Source organism: Carettochelys insculpta, chromosome 1, assembly GCF_033958435.1.
Source record: "Carettochelys insculpta isolate YL-2023 chromosome 1, ASM3395843v1, whole genome shotgun sequence".
In the NCBI taxonomy this organism is placed as follows: Eukaryota; Metazoa; Chordata; order Testudines; family Carettochelyidae; genus Carettochelys; species Carettochelys insculpta.
In genome coordinates, this window is record NC_134137.1 from 128,154,891 (window position 1) to 128,176,274 (window position 21,384).

General features: G+C 45.6%; 1 long non-coding RNA gene across 1 annotated transcript; it reads left to right on the plus strand.

Annotated features, from left to right (window-relative positions):
- Positions 1–3,360: 3,360 nt before the first annotated feature.
- LOC142007656 (uncharacterized) lies at positions 3,361–9,387 on the plus strand. The gene is made up of 3 exons (XR_012643974.1): positions 3,361–3,392; positions 3,881–3,960; positions 9,350–9,387. It is a non-coding gene; the product is annotated as an uncharacterized LOC142007656 (long non-coding RNA).
- The last annotated feature ends 11,997 nt before the right edge of the window (positions 9,388–21,384 follow it).

Sequence of the window (21,384 nt, forward strand, 5' to 3'; positions counted from 1 at the left end):
ACCCACCCCTCCACACACACACACTAATACCCCACCCCCATACACACTCCAAATCCCAGCCAGCCAGAGCAGAGGGAAGACACATACATTTCTTCAACCTCAGCAGAAAATGAATAAACTGCCAGCTTCAGTAAAGTCTCTGGAGTAAGTCCACTGCTGGGATAGGTCATTCAGCTGTTTGTTTAGAGCTTCAGTTTGTTGCAAAGATCCTCCAGAAGCAAGAAGCAGTATTGAAGACAACATGGAGGAGTTCACAGGATCTTTTATGTCCTCAGCCAAGTGGATGGAACCTCATTGTTCTTGCACTGGAAAAGGTCAGCAACAAGAAGGAGTTTGAAGCCGCATAGGCAAGTCATATGTTCATGTGTGACTCAGCTCTTTACTCCATTGCTCCCCTGCTCGGAATCTGGCTGGTCTTCTGAGATGGGAAGAAACTTATTATTTGATGAGATTGGCTTTCATAACCTCTCATCTGTATAAGGGGTGCTACTGGGGTGGCTCAAGAGAACTGGAATGTCTGACAGAATTGCTTGTATGAATTTTTGTTAGCCAGTGTGGTCAACATAAGTGCTGTTGGTGACTGTTTTGATGTTCCCTATAATAAAGGACCCTCCATCTTGGGCTTCATGTAGCCATCTTTAAGTAGTTTGTCTGAATTGACATGCTCATATAGTATCCCCCAGAACTCCTGTTATTCCTGTTGTATAAAGCCTCTGCCCAGCCCAGCGCAATGAAGATGTAATTTCTGTAACTTTCAGTCATCACTGGTTTTAAGTCTGGTAACATTTTGTTTTGTAGCAGCTGCTAGGTCTGTCTTAAGTATTATATGTTTGTAAGAAACTGTTTGTAGATACCACAAGTCGGTAAGAAATCCTGGCCGTTCCTTTGTAAAAGTAATTGGTTTCTCTGAAGTGAGCTTTTCTTTGTGTGAGTGAAGAAAGTGTGATTGTGGGTGTGTGTGCAATGGAATTAGTCCCTGAAATCAGCCTGTCTGGACAACCAGCTGTCAGCAGCCCCTTCAAGGCCAGAAAATAACAGGAGCTGAGCCCTGCAAAAGGATCCACCTGAGAAAGAGAAAGAGGTCCCAATAAGAGAAGATCAAAGTCCCATCTGCCATTAGCAGATGACTCGGGGTCATACAGAGTCCTAGGGCAGTGGGGCAGGACAATTGCTATTAGATTGACACACACAAAAAGATGGGGGCAAAGCTATATGAGCGTGGCTTGCCATCACCACTCTGCAGGAGTTAGTTTCAGCTGGCTGGAGCAGCAGAAGGAGGGCCCTAGGCCCCTTCCGCCCTCTCTAGGATGGATGCTACTGACTATTCCTGAGTACTGCCGCTGAAAGGGAGTTGTATGATCAGCTCACTGCCCCAGATTCATGACTTCAGCCAGACACATTGGACCTGCCATGCCTTGGCTTCCTCTGCTTCCCTGTGCAGCTCTTCACCTGCACGAGTTTGCCTGTGTAAGTGTGTGAGTGCAGGAGGGCATGAGTGTGTGCGGGTGTGTGCTTGAAAGGTAGTTCCCCTTTTCCCTTTAATCCAACAGTGGCATTTAATAAATCCATATGAATATAACTCTGGGGTGGTCTCTACTGAAAGTAAGGTGACAATTACAACTTTTCTTCATTTTCTAACTCAACCTATCTCTGCCAGTGCTAATTATTTTTAAAAGGTTTTTTTTCCAGTCTCAGGTAGCATGTTACATCAGCTTTTCAGATGCAGAGTATTTCATCTCATTCTAACCTTGTGTAATGTACAGATCATGATTTTATTGCTTATTTATTATTTTAGGTATTTATGCTGTGCCCTGAGCATTGGAAAGAGGAAATCAAATCAAGAATGGGTTCATGTATATTTCATAAGTTGGGGTGGGCGATTAAAAAGAGGTGGCCAATGGGAGGAGCAGGAAGCAGTGCAGATTGGAACACCACTCCCTGTCACTCCCATTGGCTGTGAACAGTGACCTGTGGCCGACAAGAGCTGCAATTGTCCAATACCTGTGGAAGTGCAGGTAAATATAGAGCTGGGGACCGGCCAGGGACTATCCATGGAGGACTGGATCTAGCCCATGGGCCGTTATTTGCCCAGCCCTGCTACTCTTGAGGAAGAAAGGAGTTCAGTCTGAGGCCCTGTATTCAGGACTGCCATTCTGAACACCCGATGATTCAAAGAAAGACAAGCAACTCTTATCACTTAGCTCCAACTGAGAGACTTTTAAAGCTTCCAGTGAGTTAAGAAGGGAAAAGACAGACCTTCCATTTGGGGAGATTTCCCAGTATATCCTCTCAGCCTCCTCCCTGATAAGCCCTCAAACAAAAAACTACTACTTCAGTGTCTAACCTCAGCCTCCATAATGGCCTCCAGTTAGCTTTGTATAGTTCCCAAAAAGCAGCTGTTCACCTGATTTTCTGGTCACCTGACCTCTGGAGTCGGTGCTTTTAGGAGAAAGACTGCCCATGCTAACCAAAGGGAGATGCTGTGAGGAGGGTGCCTGCACAGCTGGGAATGTGTCTCCTGAAGTCAGGCAGTTTAAGGAGTGAGGTGGATTATTGTAGGAAAGAGCTTAGGTACCGGCCTGTTGCCACAAGCCCTGCTTGTTACTGTTGAGCATAGCAGCTGGAGCACTCAGCCAGGCTGTGGAGAACCATGATTCAATTCCCTCTCAAAGGGACTGGACAGGGATCTACCGTCACTAGGGTGCCCATCTGTGCTTATTTATTATTTTAGGTGTTAGACAGGACGGTCCCGTGTTTAGGATGCCAAAAAGGCATCCCTACTTATTATTTTTAAAGAGACTAATTGTCCCATATTTGGGCCCTCCCCCGGCTGACCTTTTCTGCCGGCAGCTGCACAGGTGCAGCTGCTGGCGGGAGTCACTTCCCCAAGGCTCAGGGAAGCAGGGGAATGTAGGTGACTGCTGTGTCCCTCCCGCTTCCATTGGCCTTGGGGAACACCAGTGGCTGCCGCTTCCCCGGGGCTTTGGGGAGCAGTGGGGGCTGTGGCCTCCTTCCTGGATCCCCGAGTCTTGGTGGAGCCAGGAAGAGCCGCCCCTCCCCCGCATACCTCCTTGTTCCGTGTTTGGGACCATCACTCAGAGGTGTGTCTGAACGATTAATATTTAATTAAAGGGCTTGAGCAAGAGTGAGAGAAATCTACCTCAGTCTGTCTTTCTGACCCAGGAACTCACCTATGTGTGCTTAACCTCACCTCCTGACTGACATGGGTGGAAAGAATGAAAAGGTGTGTGTGTAGTGGGGTGTGTGTGTATTCTAGGTCCTGGGTGAGTGGTTTAACTCAGGGACTAAAGGTTGTAACAGAGCTCAGCTTTGTTTTGCATGGAGTTTGGCATGCTCTGAGCACACCTAACCGGCTGTCCTCAGCAAGGAAGGTAAGTGAGGGATATGCATCTTTGCCTGGACTGAGGATTGGGTATGAGATAGACAGAGGGATGCCTGCTTGAGACAGCTGTGTGCCTGCTCAGAGGCACCAACAGAAGTGCTTAGGGAATGTTTACATGAAAACATTAGGGGTGGCCTGAGGTTAGGCAGCTCAGTGGCAGTGTTGTGGATCTCAGTCACGCCTAAATCTGGGCTTTAGGTGCCTGAGTACCTGTATGGCTCTGGCCCTCTGATTGACATCCCACATTTCAACGCTGCTTCTCTTCAGGCTCTTTTTCTCCCTCCCCACCATTAGGGAAATCACTGGCTTCTGGTTCATTATGCCCTCTGGAGATTTTTCTCAGCCTCTGCTGGGTATTTTCTGAAGGAGTGAGTTCTTGTTGCCATGGCAGTGGGAGACAAAACCAATGCTCCAGTGTGTATGCAACCCTACAGTAATGGAATGGAAAAAACCTGTTGAATATCTTCCTTCCTCCAGCTCAGTGAGCAGGTGGACCAAAAGGAAGGGGAATGGCACATGGTGGGAAAAGCAGTACAAGAACCTGGCCTGCACAGTCGGTGAGCTCAGAACATTTTGATGACACTAACATGTACTGATGGGGTTGGTTCTTGAGATCCTTGACCTAGCCTGCTGCTGCCACTCTCGAAACTAGTTGCAATAGTGTCTTCTCTGGCCTCCCAGACTATGTCTACATGGCCAATTTATCTTGAAACAGCAGCAGTTATTTTGAAATAACTTTGGCATTGTCTAAATGACACACACACTATTTTGAAATAAATTTGAAATAATGGGATTCGTTCTTTCGCTTGCGATATACCTCACTGCCTGAGGAATGAAGCCTATTTTGCAATCAATAGGCCATAATGGGCTCCAATGGCACTATTTTCTAATAGCACTAAGGACCCGAAAATGCTATTTCGAAATAGTTAAGTGCTACTCGGGCCATGGTGCTGCTACCCGTCTCTTTCAGAAGGGGCATGTATGTTACAGCCATTTGAAAATGCCAATGAGGTGCTGATATAAATATTCAGCAGCTCATTTGCATAATAGCAGCCACCAGGTCTGTCAAAAGAGCTGATTTTAAACTAAAAATAGCCATGTAACTGGCATTACTTCGAAAAGGTGCCCCAATTTCAAAGTCACCTAAATTTTTTGGGAAGAAGGGTGCTTTTGAAATTGGGGCACCCTTTCGAAGGAATCCCAGCCACGCAGCTATTTTTAATTTGAAATCAGCACTTTCTACAGTCCTGGTGGCCATCATTATGCAAATAAGGTGATGCATATTCATATCAGTGCCTCACTTGCATTTTTGAACAGCCATAATTTACATGCCCCTTCCAAAAGGGAGCGGTAGTGGAGCCATGGCCTAAGAAATACATTTTGTGTTTGGTTGTGTTATTTCAAAATTAAGAGATTTCAAAATATTTTGTGTAGATGTAGCCCCAGAGCTCAAAGCCAGCCTGGAGAATTTTAAACCATGATAGATGTGTAACCACATCAATAAAGTAGTGATGACTAACACTGGAATTAAAAAAAAATGCACCCGTCCTACAGTTGCAATGAGGGAACCATTAGTAAGATCATAAAAAAGAAAAACCAGAAGGGAAATGTTATACCTTTCTGCATGCACATACTCACACAAAGGCTGTGGCCACATTAGCAGCTCATTTTGAAAATTATTTTGAAAGGAGAGGCAATTTTGAAATGAGCAGGAGAGTGACTACATAGCAGTTGCTCATTTCGAAATTAATTTCAAAATTAATAGGCGTTCATTTCGAAACGGTTATTCCACTCCTGTTTGGGAATAACGCCCCCTTTCCATGTTACTTTCAAAATGAAATGTGTGTAGCCGCTCCCTGGCTGCCATTTCGAAATGAAAAGTCCTCCACAGAGCTGGGCCCTCCCACCAGCAGCCAGAGCTCTATGGCTGTCTGCTTGGGTGCCTTAAAGCTGCAGGGAAACAGAAACCCCGTTCAGGAAGCTGAGAGTGTGCTGGCAGCCATAGGAGCATGAGGTGCCAGATGACACTCCCTGGCACCCCCAGAAAGCGACACCCCACCATGGCTGGACCAATGGCCAGCAGCCAAGACCCCCAGGATCCCTGTGGAGGCAAGTGGACCAGGTGGCAGGGCTCCCAGGGCTCTGGGCAGGCCCCAAAGAGAAGGGGGGGCCCTCTGGCTGGAAGCTGAAGTCCGGGACCTGTGGGCTGTCTGGGGGGACGAGGACGTCCTGCTCAGGACGGAGGGGGAGAAGAGAAATGCAGATGCCTTCACCCACGTCGCCAGCAACCTCGCTGCAAGGGGCCACCCCATCCAGACCCCCAACCAGGTCTGCTCCAAAGTGAAGGAGCTGCGGCAGGGCTATGCCCAAGCAAGGGACTCAACCAGACAGTCAGGGGCAGCGCCAGCCACTTGCCACTACTTCAGGGAAGCTCCACCAGCTGCTGGGACCCAGGGAGGCTGCACCACCCGAGGAGACCCTGACATGGCAGAGCCAGAGAGGCAGGGCGAGGAGCCCCAGCCTGACCCCCGCTACTGCAGGCCCCGAAGCACCTACTGGCAGCAGGGACAGTGACAGTGGGAGCGAGGGACCACTGTGCATGGCTGAGCCCTCCGAGGGCCCTAGCCTGGCTACCTCCACCCAGGCCTCCCCTGAACCACCTGAGGAACCCTCAGGTAGGACCGGTCATGGGGTGCCCTGGTCATGCGGGGAGGAGGCGGTCCCCAATGCAGCCGGTACAGGCCTAGGCACATGGCCACGGGCCAGGAACCTGGGGATGGCCGTCATTGTTGCTGGGGGGTGGGGCCCGCATGGGGCCATGGGCTGCCATGAGGGTCAGAAGCCCGGGAGGGCTGGGGCAGCCACTCTAATGGCCCCACACTGATGGACCCCACAGCAGACGGGCCGCCTCAGACCCCCTCACCACAAGCAGGGTGGGATGGCAGTGGGCACAAGGCATCTAGCCCACGGTACCCGGGTTCATGAATGACGGGGCACCACCCTCTTCCCTTATGTCTTCACAGCCTCGGCATCTGCCAGCCACCCCAGTCCCCTGGACGTGCCCGGGAGCCCCTCAGCAGCAGAGGAGGGCGAGGGGGTGCTCCGGATGCACCATGGAGGGGAGCCTGCAGGAGGCTGGCCACGTGTCGGGCAGCACGTAACCTCATATGGCAGGCTGTCAGGATGGCCATCAGGCTGGCCACGATGTCCAAGGTGTCCCCGTCAGTGAAGTGCTGCGGGTCCATGTCAGGCAGTTGTGTGGTGGTAACCAAGTCTCTGCCGAGTTCTGTGCTGGAGGTCGTGTGCTGCAAGCAGTCAGGGTCCTCAGCATGTGCACAGGGGATGTGTTTGGGAGGGGCCCTTTAAGGGGTTGGCTCGCCCATGCTCTGGGAAGGCCTTGTCAGCCATTTGACCCCACCCTCGCCATTTCCTGCCCTTTAATTTTGAAATGAAGCTGTGGCTGTGTAGCCGCTCCATTTCGAAATGACTGGGAGTCTTTTTGATGTTGCAGATTGCAACGTTGATCCGCATTTCGTGTGTAGTCGCTTCCATGGCAGTTATTTTGAAATGGCTTATTTCAAAGTAACAGATAGGGATAAGCCATTTCGATGTCACTCTCTAGTATGGCCACAGCCAAAGGGGTTGCTTCCCTGACCTTTGCTTGTGAACAATGACATGATGTTAATATACTTTTCAGCATTGCATTCATTGTGTTGCATCTTGATAAGTAAAAACTAGCAATGCAGGGACTAAACATATTTGAGAAATCAAGGCCATCAGCATTTGAAGGTCTGCTGGAAATTCTGCCAGGTGGTTTTTTAATCTTGATTCTTCTCTGTATCCTATATCTCTGTAATTAATAAAAACAGAGCACTGAAAAAGGTATAGAGCAGGTAAATCAGTGTGAAAGCCCTGCATCATTCACATCAAGAAATTCAGAACTCACCACTTCTGTGTTATGTTCTGTAAAAGGACAAGCTAAGAGAATTGAAAATAAATTGCTTCTTGACACTCATGGCCTGAAAGATAATAAAGAAATAATCTGAATCTGCATAGCAAACAGACTTGATGCCTTGATTTTTTTTTTATCTTTTTTTTGTACGACTAGGTCTCCAACATTTAATCCATATTGTACATTATGATTTCAGCTAAGAAAATTCACTTTTAATATTCTGGAGTGATGTATTAAAGTGGAAGGTGAACAATGGCAAATTACTCATTTGTGATTTAATCCAGTTGGAAGAATTACAAATAGAGGGGTTGGGTTTTTTTGTGATTCAAAAACATATGTTGCCCAGGTTATTTGGTGATCTGTGACTGTTGTCTTAAAATTACTGCGCCCATTATTATTGACTTTGGAAAGTTCTATCAGGATGGGATGAATCTAAATAGGGAGGCTGGTGGGCTACTTTTGCTACTACGCTCAGAGAACGCAACCACTATTCTCTCGTCAGTCTACTGTTGAAATCACTTGGATCACCAAACAATGCAACCCAGGTGTCTCCTAAAATAGGATGAGATCTTTGTCCGGCAATGGAAGCTACACTTGGATCAGTCAGAGAAATATTAAATTGTAAATGTACTGGAAGGAGCAAAGACTTCAGTTCAGAAGTTGACTAACTAGGGCACTTATTCCAACACCTTAAATGAAGAAGGCAAAAAGGGTTTGACAAGTCAGCTGAAAAAGTAAAGTGCACAGAGTTGCTGTGGGGCTGGCCAGTGATCGGTGAGCAGGTGGCAAAAGGTGCTCGGTGAAGAGGTAGCAGAGATGAGTGAGCAGTGGATGGGTAGGCCTTCGGGAGAGGGAGCAGAATGGGTGGAGCAAGAAGTGAAGCAAGGATGGGGTGGAGTTCCCACTGGGCAAAAGATAAAAACAGACTCTGTGATGTTGCCTCCCGCTATACTTCTATTGAGTGAAAGGGAAATAGGTAGGAAGGTGTTCTCTCTCATCCTCAGCTTGGTGCACTGTGCTGTGGTGTCACTTTTCAAACAAAGGTTGATGACTTGCTAGATGGGGGCAATTTTGATTTCTTGCTTTACTCTCTCTCTGTCCCCCCTCCCTCTGTACACAAGATGAAAATATCAGTCCCTGTTTTGGGCTCCTCCGATATGATGCAATGTCAATGGAATTTGTTTTTAACTTCACAGTTCTGCGATGCTGCAGGTTGTATTTCTTGACACTACTCCATCCAACTCAAGTTAACTTGCAGTGAGATACAGCATCACAGCTTAAAGCTTAACAAGTCTCTTAATGCTGTGGAATTGTAACTTTAACTCTGGGTTGCCCCTAACCTATCCTTCACCACCATTTTCATTTAGGTACAACTAGAACTCCTTCCTCTGGAAGCCATTCCTTCTATTTCCAATGCCAAATGAACTCTAGTGAGACAGGACAGGTGAACTCTTATTAGAAATGCATTTCTTTATAACAAGTGGTTTAGCATCCAGCAAAGAGACATGTCCAGCTCTGCATTTCCAGAGGTTTACTGTTTTGCCTTGGGTGAGTGCCAAGGCACGAGGCTGAAAGCAGAGGGCCTTCCATAACCAGCTCAGAAGTGCAGTAACTTTCCAGACATGCACTGCCATGAGCATCACAATGCGTCATGAAATGAAACATTTGAACCTTTATGCAGCTGGTGGCACAGTGCAGAGTTATTTGGGGGAAAATGCAATTGGAAGTTTCAGTCGGGGCCTTTGCAGCTGGAGGGCCTGGTCAGATGGCATAGGGGTGGAGTTTTGGGGGTCCCTTTGGAGTACAGGTCTCTGGGTGATGAGGGATTGTATACAGCACCAACAGGAAAAGGCTGCTGAGAGGTTTCTTCCTCTCTTCACTGGCAGGCTGCGGGGGAAGGTCCTGATTTCACGGAAGAGTGGAGAGCTGGGAATCCCATGGCTGTAAGACAGCCAACACATGAATTGACCTTCTGCTTTTTTCTTTGCTCCTAGTTCCCTCCCTTGGAACACAGAAAAGGCCCAGGGAGAAAGCTGAAGACTGCCTAGTACTGTAGGTATATAGGCTGCTTGCTTCTGCTGCTGTTGGCTGCAAACACCAACAAGCAACTGCTTTAAAACCAACAACATATCCAAACAGCTAAGAGGTGGGTACAATAGCCTTTAAAAGTCAGGTATTCTCACATTTTTTCCATTTTTTAAACCTACATTGGAAAATGTAAATTTAAATCCTTTTTGCAGGTTGTAATTTTATTTCTCCTAGTTTAATTTAATGGCAGACTGAAACTAAAGGAATGATGGGAGGGAAATAAAAGAAGAAAGATATCCCTCTGGACGTTTTGAAACAAGTATTTTCAGTTAAAAAAACCCCTCAAGTCGCTGAATAAACAAAAATAGTTTATTTCAAAACCTACAGGAAACATGACTCTGACTGTTCAGAAAAGTTCTACTATTCCCCCTGCCTTCCACATTCACTTTTTCCATGTAGCATAACTGGTGAGACAGCTTAGTAGCTGCGCCAGGCTCCTGAGGAAGCCTAGAGCGGGTATAGAGTTCACACGTAGCAGCCAGCTTCAGACTGGGATGAATAACGAGAAATGTGGTCATTATGGGAGCTCCTGCAATCCTGTGCTGAGTCCACTTCTCATTCTGTTGAGCCTCTCTCCTGCCTCTGTGGCCAGAAGCCATAATGATTGAGGGCACAGTAGGGCCCTTCCCACTTCTAATTACTATAGGGTATCCATGACATAAGGATGTCTCATTCCTTAAACAAAAAATAATACCAAACAGCTTGAATATTAGGCTGCAAAAGGTCACAAACACTGCTGCCTTGTGGCACCCAAAGAACTGCCATGTGAGCCCCTGGAGCCACCGCTCAAGCCGCTGCACCAGCTCTCAGGGCTGCACAGCTTGGGGCTGGATGGCTCCAGCAGCGTGGCTCTGGCGGTGGCTCCGGTGAGTCACAGGGGTAGGCGCGTAGGGCATGGTGCCTAACTACAGGGGTGGGGGAGTAGGTTGCCAGTCTGCGGGGGTTGGGGGTGGGTAGGGCACATGGGTCACGGAGGCAGTGCCTGGCTGGGGGATGGCATACAGCGATTGGTTGTCTCCTTTTGGACACAACTGCTGTAGGGGACCTAGCTACCACTCCAGGGGACTAGAGCACCACACCAAGCAAGCAGGGGGTTAAACAAGCAATTGGGTAATGTAGATTTCACAAGTCCCAAATATCAGCCCTGGGTGTCTGCAAGGTGTTTCGTAACTCATCGCTGCAAGGGAAGGTTCACTGACAAATTTTTAACCTTAGTAATTTGTTTGCTTTGGCTTTCTCCCGATGAAATGTCCAAGCTATTTTCGTGGGAAAAATGGGTGGGGACTTATTTTAAAAAGCAAGGAACCGCAAGATGATATTTGCAGAGTTGCTTCTGATTCTGTGAAATTGGTGAGCTGTGGCCATGGGCTTTATAAGACACAAAATCTAGATCTGTTCATCCTGGGCCAGATTCTATAGTCCTTATTCATGCCTGATTCTGGCAAAATCCTGCATAAGTCAGAATTTTGGCTGATTAAGCATGCCCAGACTCCAAAAATACAGATGTGTGTCACCAGTACTGAAATTTATCTTCATAAAGTTGCTCATTCTTCCAGAGGTGTTCTTGACATTTTGCAGCACTAAAATTTAAGCTGTTTTGTATTTATTTTTTGTTTAAGGAATGAGATGCTGGTATGTTATGGATATAATATAGTAAGTGGAAGTGCAGGTGGGTGAAGGGGCAAGTCCAATTTATGTCAATGGAAGTTATGTGCACTTCTCTAAGGGCAGAATTTGGTCCTGTAGGTCTGTTCTTTCCTTTGCTGTGTACCCCTATTGCCTTCTTTGGGACTAACAGGAGTCTTGAGAATCAACAGGAGAACAAAATCCTAAATTATTCATTGTGTTGATAACCTGGAAGCATTTCCTTGTTTTCTTATTGTGATATTTCAAACTGTAATTATTCATACTCTGGGGACTGAGACTTTTTCAGATGATAGCCTGGAAACCTGCATTAGCAAAGTGGGAATATGCTGCTTATAGGAAATGTCTCTGGTAAATAAGTCTGTTTTATCAGGGTGTCACTGTATCTTTCTTCCTAGTAGCAATCTGAGTTCAACCTGCCTTTCTTAACTTAGATCCTGATTCAGGGCAGCACTCAGTTTACACCCAGATCTAGGCTGTGGTGAACTTAAGTGCCAGCTTCCATACTAGGCTACGTAGGGTTAACTTCATGAATCAGTGTTGCAGTGTGTAGAGAAATGAAAAGGATAAACATTTTTCAATTTTGCTGCTGCTGTGTTTTTTTAAAGTCTCCAAAGTAGAGTTGGTTAAAACCCATGGGGAAAGCAGGTAATTTCACTGCAATTTTTTTCTGAAATTTTACTGAAATGTCAAAAGTAGAACTGTTTTGATCAGCTCTACACAGAGGAAATGAAGTAAAAATTAAAATCATGCCATAGAATGCCACAGAAATAGATTTGACTCTACACAGGCAGTTACCGATATTTTGGACAAGATACTGTGAGGACAGCAAACCAGGTAAATATTAGTTTGAAGTTTTCAAAGTCCATTTGAGTCAGTGGCGTTTTTTCCATTGATTTCAATAGGTTTGGCTCAGGTCCTGAGAGCTCAAAAGTAGAACCTCTAAAATGTGGTCCATGGAACATTGGCTGGTGACCTGCAAAGACCCATGTTGGGAACATGCTTCTAGCTCCCCTTATTTATTTCTAGGTCTTAAATGGCATTAAAAGATACTAAAATGCACATGGAATACTTTCCTAATACTACCTCCCTGTGTATGCATTTACTATCATCGTCAGGGAGATGTGATTGTGCATGAGGGAAGAAGCAGCCCACTTCCTTGTGAATAGGTGGGGAGAGGTTTCATAAGACATCTCTCTATTAAAATGTGTCCACCCAGTGAAAAAGTTTGAGACCCCAAGTCCAGGAGCCAAAGGTCTAAATATTCAAAAGTGACTAGTGAGTTGGAAACTCTCTTTTTGAGTGCCCAACTATAAACACCCTAAATCAATTTTTTTAAAGAAAAGGTGCTCAGCCTTTTCTAAAAATGAGACTCCTACAGGCTTTCTCAAGTTGGGCATTCAAATATGGAGATAATCCCAAATCACTAATCATTTTTTAAATGTAGTCCTTAAAGTACGTCATATGATAACAATAAAGCATAGGAAAGAGCAAAATCCAATTTTTGCTCAAAAATGAAGTATCTGCAGCACTGCTGCCAAAAAACATCAGTTGCTGACTTAAGTATCTCTTGGCGTCACAAGAAAGAAGGCTCAATGCTGAAAGTAGTGAAAAGAAAACCATTACAGAGGATTCTGTACACTGCATCGTTTAGCATTTGAAGACAGTAAGAGGCTTTTGGAGCTACAGCAGTGTTTCCTGCATTATTGCCAAATATTTTTATATGAAAGAGTTTGGCAGAGTGGGGGGATGCTGACTGCATATCTTGTGGCCTGGACTAAGGGCCAGCTCTTCCCTCCATTGAAATAAATGGCACTTCCTTCCCTGAGTAAGAGCAGAGGGACCACGTGATTTGACACTACAAATTAAGCTTCACAATAGTGCTTTGTCTAATACTATCCCTCAGGGAGCTTAAGTGATTTGTCTAAAGTAAGGAACAGTGAGTCTGGAGCTGAGCCAGGCATTGAAAAGAGGACTCCTTGTTTCCAGACATGTGCTCTCACCACTAGACACACAGCTCCAGATGTAAAATGTAATCCACAAAAGCAAGATAACGTGAAACTAAAGCTTCCTCTTGGTTCTTACCATATCTAAGTATAGCACTGCAGCACAAATCTAGGGCTGAATCTCATTGCCTTACTTATGCAAGTACTTCCACTGACTTTTTCTCAACAGAATTACTCACCTGAATAAGCGAAAAGGATTGGTTTCAGAAGGCACAATATTCAGACCTCTGCAATACAGATGGAGAAAGGGGAGGACCTGATTGTAACCTTACTTTTACCCTCTGGATTTCTTTGCTTTGGGGGTTTCTGTTTGAGGTTTCAATCAAGCTCACTCTATAAATCACGGCTTAATGAGTGTTAGTAATAGACGCTCTATTAGTTAAACTGCAAAGGAAAAATAATACTGATGATGCTCTGGTTACTACCTGGCAGCAAATAAAGGAAAGGTTAAATAGAAAACACACCATATGTGAAAGAGTAATAAATACAACAGGGATCAGTATTGGACTTTTAATGGTTCTAATCAGTCCACTTACCCAGCGAGAGAGAGAATGTAACTGTAGGCCAGTTAAATTGGATGAGTGTTGATGGCAGAAAATTGACAGTGCCTGTGGATAGTAGAAGGCGAAGGGATAGTGTGATTAAACAGGAAACAGGGCAAATAGTAAAAAAAGATTAAAAGCCATTAGGTTTCAGTATTACAGGTATGACAGATGCGAAACAAAACTCAGTGTTTATAGGCAGACACCAAAAATACAAACCTTCAGATTAAGGGAGTGGCGTAGGGGAAGAACGGGGACCTAAATCACAGCCTTTTCTCTAAAAATATTTCCCACGTACACACAGAGAATAAATAAATAAAAAAGGATCACACTGAGCTGCTTCCCAGGGATTTGAACTCTGTGACATATAAATGTCCTCAAAAGACTTACTGGGAAAAGCTTCTAAAACTCCACTGCCATGCTCTGTTCTGATTAGGAACAGGAGAGCAGGCCAATGGTGTAAACTACCCGGATTTAACAGAGGAGCACCCAGCCCTATAAAAGTTTTAGGACTTTTTAAAATGATTTGCAGCTCAGCTGTCAATACCCAGAGATGAAACCACCATACCCAGGGAGGGAGAGGAAGGTTTTGTGATCATTTTAGAAAGCATTGGCTTAATAGGTTTATTTTGTGGAAGAAAAAATGCATTTATTATACAGATTGCGCACTGAGCTTTAAAGGAATCAATAATAAAAATACAAGAAGTCAACTATACTCTGATCTTAAGGTATGTTTGGAGGCACAAGTCATGGCTGCATAGCTAATTAGATGAGTTTTACACTTAAATGCCCTTTGGGGTCCAGCTTGTAACCTGCTGCCTCCTTCTTGTGCCACTCTGAGGGCCATATTCTGCTCATATAGAAGCATGTGTGGCCTTTACTTCCATGAGACCAGGATTTGATGTTTGGAATATATTTATTAAAGGTGCAGTCCTGTTCTGAGAAAGTCAGGCACCTTTGCTGGGCATTCTCTCACAAAGCTAACTTCTTCCCTTGTGCGTACAGTTTATTACTGCCACTGATTTTGTAAGTTATGAATCCAGGAGAGAGAAGCACATGTCTTCACTGGTTTTCCTGAAAATTCAGCTCAGCCTCACAACCTCAGAAAACTGGAATGGGACACTGCAGTGCTTTTATCTGGCAACCAGACCAGCTCCTTCCCCACCCCACCTTCCTCTCACCTCACCCTCTGCAGCACGTCTGTGTGTCGTGAAAGTGCAGAAACCACATCCACAGACTGCACAGACTTTGAAATCTTTTCAGGGAGAAAAAACTGCTGTAACTAACGTTTTCTTAGACAACCATCTGACTTCTTCTCCAGCTCCTTCTCTGCATTCCAATAGATCTGGTTGTAAGTGGACTGGAAAGTCTTGGGGTGGGAAAAGCACTGAAACCTGCTGCCAAGGGGGGGAAAAAAGATTGATGTCACAGATGTCTCTAACTTTTTCTCTTAGACAATCAAGTTGTCTAAGGAAACAACAACTACGCTCCCTTGCCCGAAGACATTTCTCCACCTGTAGCCCTCTCCTCCCAAGCCACGCTCCCTGACTCCTAGCTGAGAAATGCACAGGCTCAGCAGCACACTGATTTTTCCTTATAAAGTATTTGAAAAAATAACATTTTAAGCAAATGCAGAAGCCTGGTTCATCGTAGGTCACTAAAGCCGTTCGTTTAGAACTCGCTGGCAGATCGTTTCAGGGTGGGAGCAGAGCAGGTGTTGGGTAGAGGGGGGAAGGTTTAAGGAGTTTGATAAGGGGATGAGATGTGGTAATGCCCTAGCTTTAGCACTGTGGTTCATACCCACAGTGATGCAGCCGTGGAAGGCGTATGATCTAGGGAGGCAGTCAGTGCATCCTACAGTATTGCACAGGACTTCAAACACACTGGACCTTCAGATTAGGAATTTAGCACCAGAGCAGGAGGGGATATTGATGGGGATTGTTGGGCTGCAGCCTGGGGATCTGGTTCCTGTCATGGTTCCGATTCTTCGTCAGGTTTGTTATGGGATGGGGATGAGGGTTCTTTCCTCATCCTTGTCCAGGGCAGGGTGTAGGCTCACATACTCCTTGTCCTTAGTGTCTTCTGGGTAGCTTGCCATGATCCCTGGTGCCTCCTCATCATGGACCTCATCACTGAGCCCTTGGACAATAAGGTCAGTGGGGTTGAGGAAAGCAGCAAGAGGTACTTCAGGCTTTAGCAAGCACATGACGGCTCCCAGTCAAGCTTCTTGTGGAAGGGGCAGGTAAGACAAGCTGTCCTGGACTATCTCTTGGAGTTGCTGACCTTCCTGTTTAGGATCCTCAAATGCTTCATGAATTGCTGGCCCTGACGGGAGGGGAGATGGCTGCCGCTTGCCCCCCTGTCCAGCCTCTTTGAATTTTCCTGGAGAGGCAAATGTTCCTGCTTCCCTGGCCAACATCATGGAGGACGGTTTGCACTGCCCCTGTACTGATCAGAACCCAGGAACGCTTGGTGGACAAGCAATTGCTCTCACATCTGGCTCCACAGTCAGCTTCAACAAGCCCTGCTGTGGTCAGTGCAGCATGCTGCTGGCTGTCCATGGGGGGACAGTAACCAGCTGAACTGTTTAGGGATTAGGGAAAAAAGGGTTCAGTGCACTGTGGAAATGTGGGTAGAGGACTACTGAAACTCAAAACCCAGTACATGTCCTAGGGTGTGTCTACACTTGCATTCCTCTTTTGAAAGAGGTATGCAAATGAGGAAAATCAGAAATGCAAATGAGGTGCATATTTGCATATTGACACCTCATTTGCACGTTCTTATTTCGAAAGAAAACCAGTGTAGACGCTCCTCTTTCGAAAGTAAACGCCATCTTCGAAAGAATCCTTCTTCCCTTTAATGGGAAGAAGGATTCTTTCGAAGATGGGGTTTACTTTCGAAAGAGGAGCATCTACACTGGTTTTCTTCTTTCAAAAGAAGTTCTTTTGAAATAAGAATGTGCAAATGAGGTGTCAAAAATGCAAATATGCACCTCTTTTGCATTTTCAATTTACCTCATTTGCATACCTCTTTCTAAAGAGGAGTGCAAATGTAGACACACACCCCTAGTGTCTATTCACACTTCAGACTGTTATGGGTAAGGAACAGTGCCACACCTATGGCATGTCCTTACCCATACTCCTCAAGTGTGCTGGCTTACTCATCGCGAGACACATACTTCAATCCTACATATGCACATGTATATAGTTAGTGTAGTTGTACCCTGTGAGCATTTCTACACATGCCGTTTCTTCGAAAGTGGCATGCTAATAAATGGCCTGAAATATGCTAACGAGGCATAGATGCAAATTCCCCATGCCTCATTAGCATAAGGTCACGTGATTTGGAGTCTGGAGGATGTTCTTTCAGGCTACGTCTACACGTGCAGCCAACATCGAATTAGCTTATTTCGATGTTGCGACATCAAAATAGTCTATTTCGATGAATAACGTCTACATGTCCTCCAGGGCCGGCAATGTCGATGTTCAACTTCGACGTTGCTCAGCCCAACATCGAAATAGGTGCAGCGAGGGAACGTCTACACGTCAAAGTAGCACACATCGAAATAGGGATGCCAGGCACAGCTGCAGACAGGGTCACAGGGCGGACTCAACAGCAAGCCGCTCCCTTAAAGGGCCCCTCCCAGACACACTTGCACTAAACAACACAAGATACACAGAGCTGACAACTGGTTGCAGACCCTGTGCCTGCAGCATAGATCCCCAGCTGCCGCAGAAGCAGCCAGAAGCCCTGGGCTAAGGGCTGCTGCCCACGGTGACCATAGAGCCCCACAGGGGCTGGAGAGAGAGCATCTCTCAACCCCCCAGCTGATGGCCGCCATGGAGGACCCAGCAATTTCGACGTTGCGGGACGCGGATCGTCTACACGGTCCCTACTTCGACGTTGAACGTCGAAGTAGGGCGCTATTCCTATCTCCTCATGAGGTTAGCGACTTCGACGTCTCGCCGCCTAACGTCGAAGTTAACTTCGAAATAGTGCCCGACGCGTGTAGACGCGACGGGCGCTATTTCGAAGTTGGTGCCGCTACTTCGAAGTAGCGTGCACGTGTAGACGCAGCTTCAGACTCCAAAACGCTGTTTAGAAGCGCAGCCTCTGGGGGAGTTTTCTGGAAGAAAGCCTTTCTTCCAGAGGCCCCTTCTTCCTGAAAAGTTTTGGGAAGAAGGGGCCTCCAGAAGAAGGACTTCCTTCTGGAGGACTCCCCCAGGGGCTGCGCTTCTAAACAATGTTTTGGAGTCCGGAAGAACATCTTTTGGACTCCAAATCATGTGACCTTATGCTAATGGAGTGCAGGGAATTTGCATCCCTGCCTCATTAACATATTTCAGGCTGTTTATTAGCATGTTCAAAAGTGGCATGTGTAGAAATGGCCTCTGTGTGCCCCTGGGTCTTTCAAGATCAAGCCTTAAATAAGTACTTTCATGACTGCCTATTAGTAACTAATGTAAGGAATGTGCCAGCAGGAACTCAATGCTGCTGAAGGCTGGGAGGAATGTGTCTCCCAGAGATCATTTGCATGAGAATGCAAAGGTGTGCTTGTGTGATACCTTGCGAACAAAACCTGATGGGTAGAAAGGAAGCAATGGGTTTGTCTATTGTAAACACATTGTTGTAAAATCACAATTTATGCTGACACTCAGTATAAGAATTGTGAAGTCTCACCAATGCTTGAAGTTGTTGTGGGGCACAGGGCAGTCATCAGAACTGCATAAGACATGGATTGCACAAGGCTCCCGTGGTCTAAAGCATTGTAAAGCAGAAAGGGTGGGGTTACTGGTTGAACCAGTTAGTTGAGTGCCTTGGCTGTATAGCTATAAGCCTGGTTTGGCCAGCCCTCCCCCACATTCAAAGATAGAGCTGGATACTAGTGTTTGTGTCTTTTATGAGACTCTACTTTGGTAGACATTGAGAGCTGAAATCACAAGGTTTTACCTCAGGCCAAACTCACAGCAGATGGCACGACTGGTGGCCGGCTGGTAGGAGGAGCAGCAAGGGGCCAGCAGGCAGCAATTGGCGGGAAGCTGTGGACAGTGGGTGGCAGGAGGCGGCAGTTGGCGGGAAGCTGCAGACAAGTGGACAGCTAGCACCGCCATGGTGGTGTATCTGTGGACTCTGGGTTTTGGACTGCACTGTGAGAGGTACACCCTATAAGTGTGTGTGGGGTAAAGGCAGAGAGCCCTCAGCAGGAGACTGGGTTCTATAAAGTATTGGGACGGTACCTTGTTAATGGGGTTTATCTCTCTGTTGTTTAGATATATTGCATGTGTCACTGTGTGCACCTGGGTTAGGCTATTGTCATCAAACAAGCTGCTTCTATCTCAGACTCTGTGCTTGCGAGAGGGGAAGAACTGCCTTCCAGGCACCCAGCAGGTGGGGTGAGATTGTCCCAGGTCACTGGGTGGGGGCTCGAGGTGGTTGGTTGCATCATTGACAGAAAACCCCTAGGAGCTGAACCCGGCCCTTCTGGCAGGCACCTGGCATTAACAGAAGGCTTGCACTACTATGCAGCATCCCGGTGTGTTCTGTATTTATCAGTTCTGTTAAAAGGCCATCATGGCTGCTAGAAGAGAACAAATCAGTCTCTAAAGTTAAAAAAAATTTGACCTGAAACAATAATTTCTTACTCATACAATGCCCAAACGGTGGTAGGCAGAACATGTCAAAGGGTGGTTCCTGCCCCAAGTTGTACACAATTTGGGTCAGATCTTTCCAACAAAATTTTCAGTCTTTAAGGTGCTAAAGGACTGCTTGCTTTTTCTCTTTTTTCTTTTTTTTTTTTAACTGAATAGAGAATCTGCATGATAAGGTCTCCAACTGCCCTAACTGGGACTACCTGAGAAGTAACAACAACTCCCTGTAATAAGCATATGCAAGGTCAGGCCCTAATTTTATAACTAACATGACAACATATAAACAAACCAAAGCAGCTTTGTACACATCCAGGGATGGGCGGGAAGCAAGTTTAGGAGGACTTTTTTCTATTTTTTTCATTTGCGGGAAGGATTAGTTTTAAGGCTCAGAAGTGGGAGTTAGGAGATAAGGGCTGTTCCGTTCCCAGCTCTGTTAACAACTTCCTGGCCATGCTGTTGATCTGACTATTCTGGCACATTTGTTTTGACGTATCCATGCTTTAATACAATTTGGTTCAGTTGTCCGAAGCATGAACAGGCAAATTTGACTGCAGTAATATGCTAAGGAATATTGTGATGAAACTATATAGATTGTGTAGGAGAAAAGAAACAAATATTGTAGTGGGCATTGCCATATTTTTTTATTTATTGGCTGTTTTAAATTCTGTAAAACTCCTAAACTCTGAATATTTTAAGTCAAAATAAAGGGAAAAAACACTTCACAATCTTGAATTACATTGTGCATAGCATTTGTCAAACTACATTACCAGTCCACTGAGTTGGTATGAATGCAGACATCAACCAATAGTACTTGATGCTTCAGAGGAAGCTAATGAAATGAAAACCTACCTTCATCAAGGGTAAAATTTTCAAACCTGCGTGAGTGACTTAGGAGACCAGGTACCGTTTTCATAAGCGATTTCTGATCGCACAAACTTTTGCCAGTTAATCAACCTGGTACAAAAGATTATGGTTCATGTGACTTAATTTGGTTTTGCTTAATCCAGTTCCTAATAAACTTTCTGCAATGAGCTCATTTTAACCAAAATATGTGTCCCTGCAGCCTTTTTTACTGATTTGACTTTCAGCATTTGAATTTAAATTACAGCATGCACGTGTGTGTGTGTGCGTGTGCACATGCGCACGCGTGCATAAAGGAACCCTTTTTGGAGGTTGCAAATGGTTAAGCAACCAGGAGGAGGTTGAGCTTTGTGGTAGGTTGGGGAGAGAACTAAGTGACTTTCTCTTAGAATTTTGTTACACTACATGATAGTGTTTTGAAAGGCTTGACTTGCCAGAGTTTTTTAAAAAGTGCTAATAAGTACCAGTGTTCCGTCCAAGTTATTTTGGCCTAACCAAGTGATGGAAAGATTCACAGAAGGCGAAACATGTGCCTCTGTTGGTCTGAGAGGAAGTTAGGAACTTGAGGTCCAATCCTGTATTCCCTGCACACTCTAAACTGGCACTGATTTTTGCAGGGGGCTGAATGCATAAGAGATGCAGGGTTGTACAGGACTGCATGCATGCACACACCTCTTATGGAAGTTTGAGGTGCTAGCAATAATGTCAGCCCAATGTCCACACAAGGATTGTATAATAACCCTCACAGAAGACCAAAGAGATTTCAAATGGCTGCCAGAATGCACTTTGAGACTAGGGTGGCAACTCTGCTAAGGAAGCATCTGGCACATTTGTTCAGATGAAGGAAAATTAGGAAACTCAGAAAACTATTTGATCATCTCTTGAAGAATATAAGGCTAAAATATGTATCTTGAGAATGGCAGAATTCTCTTCCTCACTGTAGTTTCTCCTATTAGGATGTTTGATATTATTGTGAGCAATTGAACTATTTTTGGAATGTATTAAATGGTACAGAATGCGTCACATAAACTACCATCTTCCTCCCGACAGTTATAGGAGTTTAAAAGCAAAAGAGTTTAGTGAAAAGGATTCAGGGTCATCTACTTTGATACCTTATATTTCTGGGAATTTTTCAAAAAGGACTTTTCCAAATGCGCCATTTGTGTTTATTCTGAGCCATTTTAAAAGCCTTCTCTTGGTTTGGGCCATTTCCCAGGTGTGTAAAATGTGTCCATTGCTT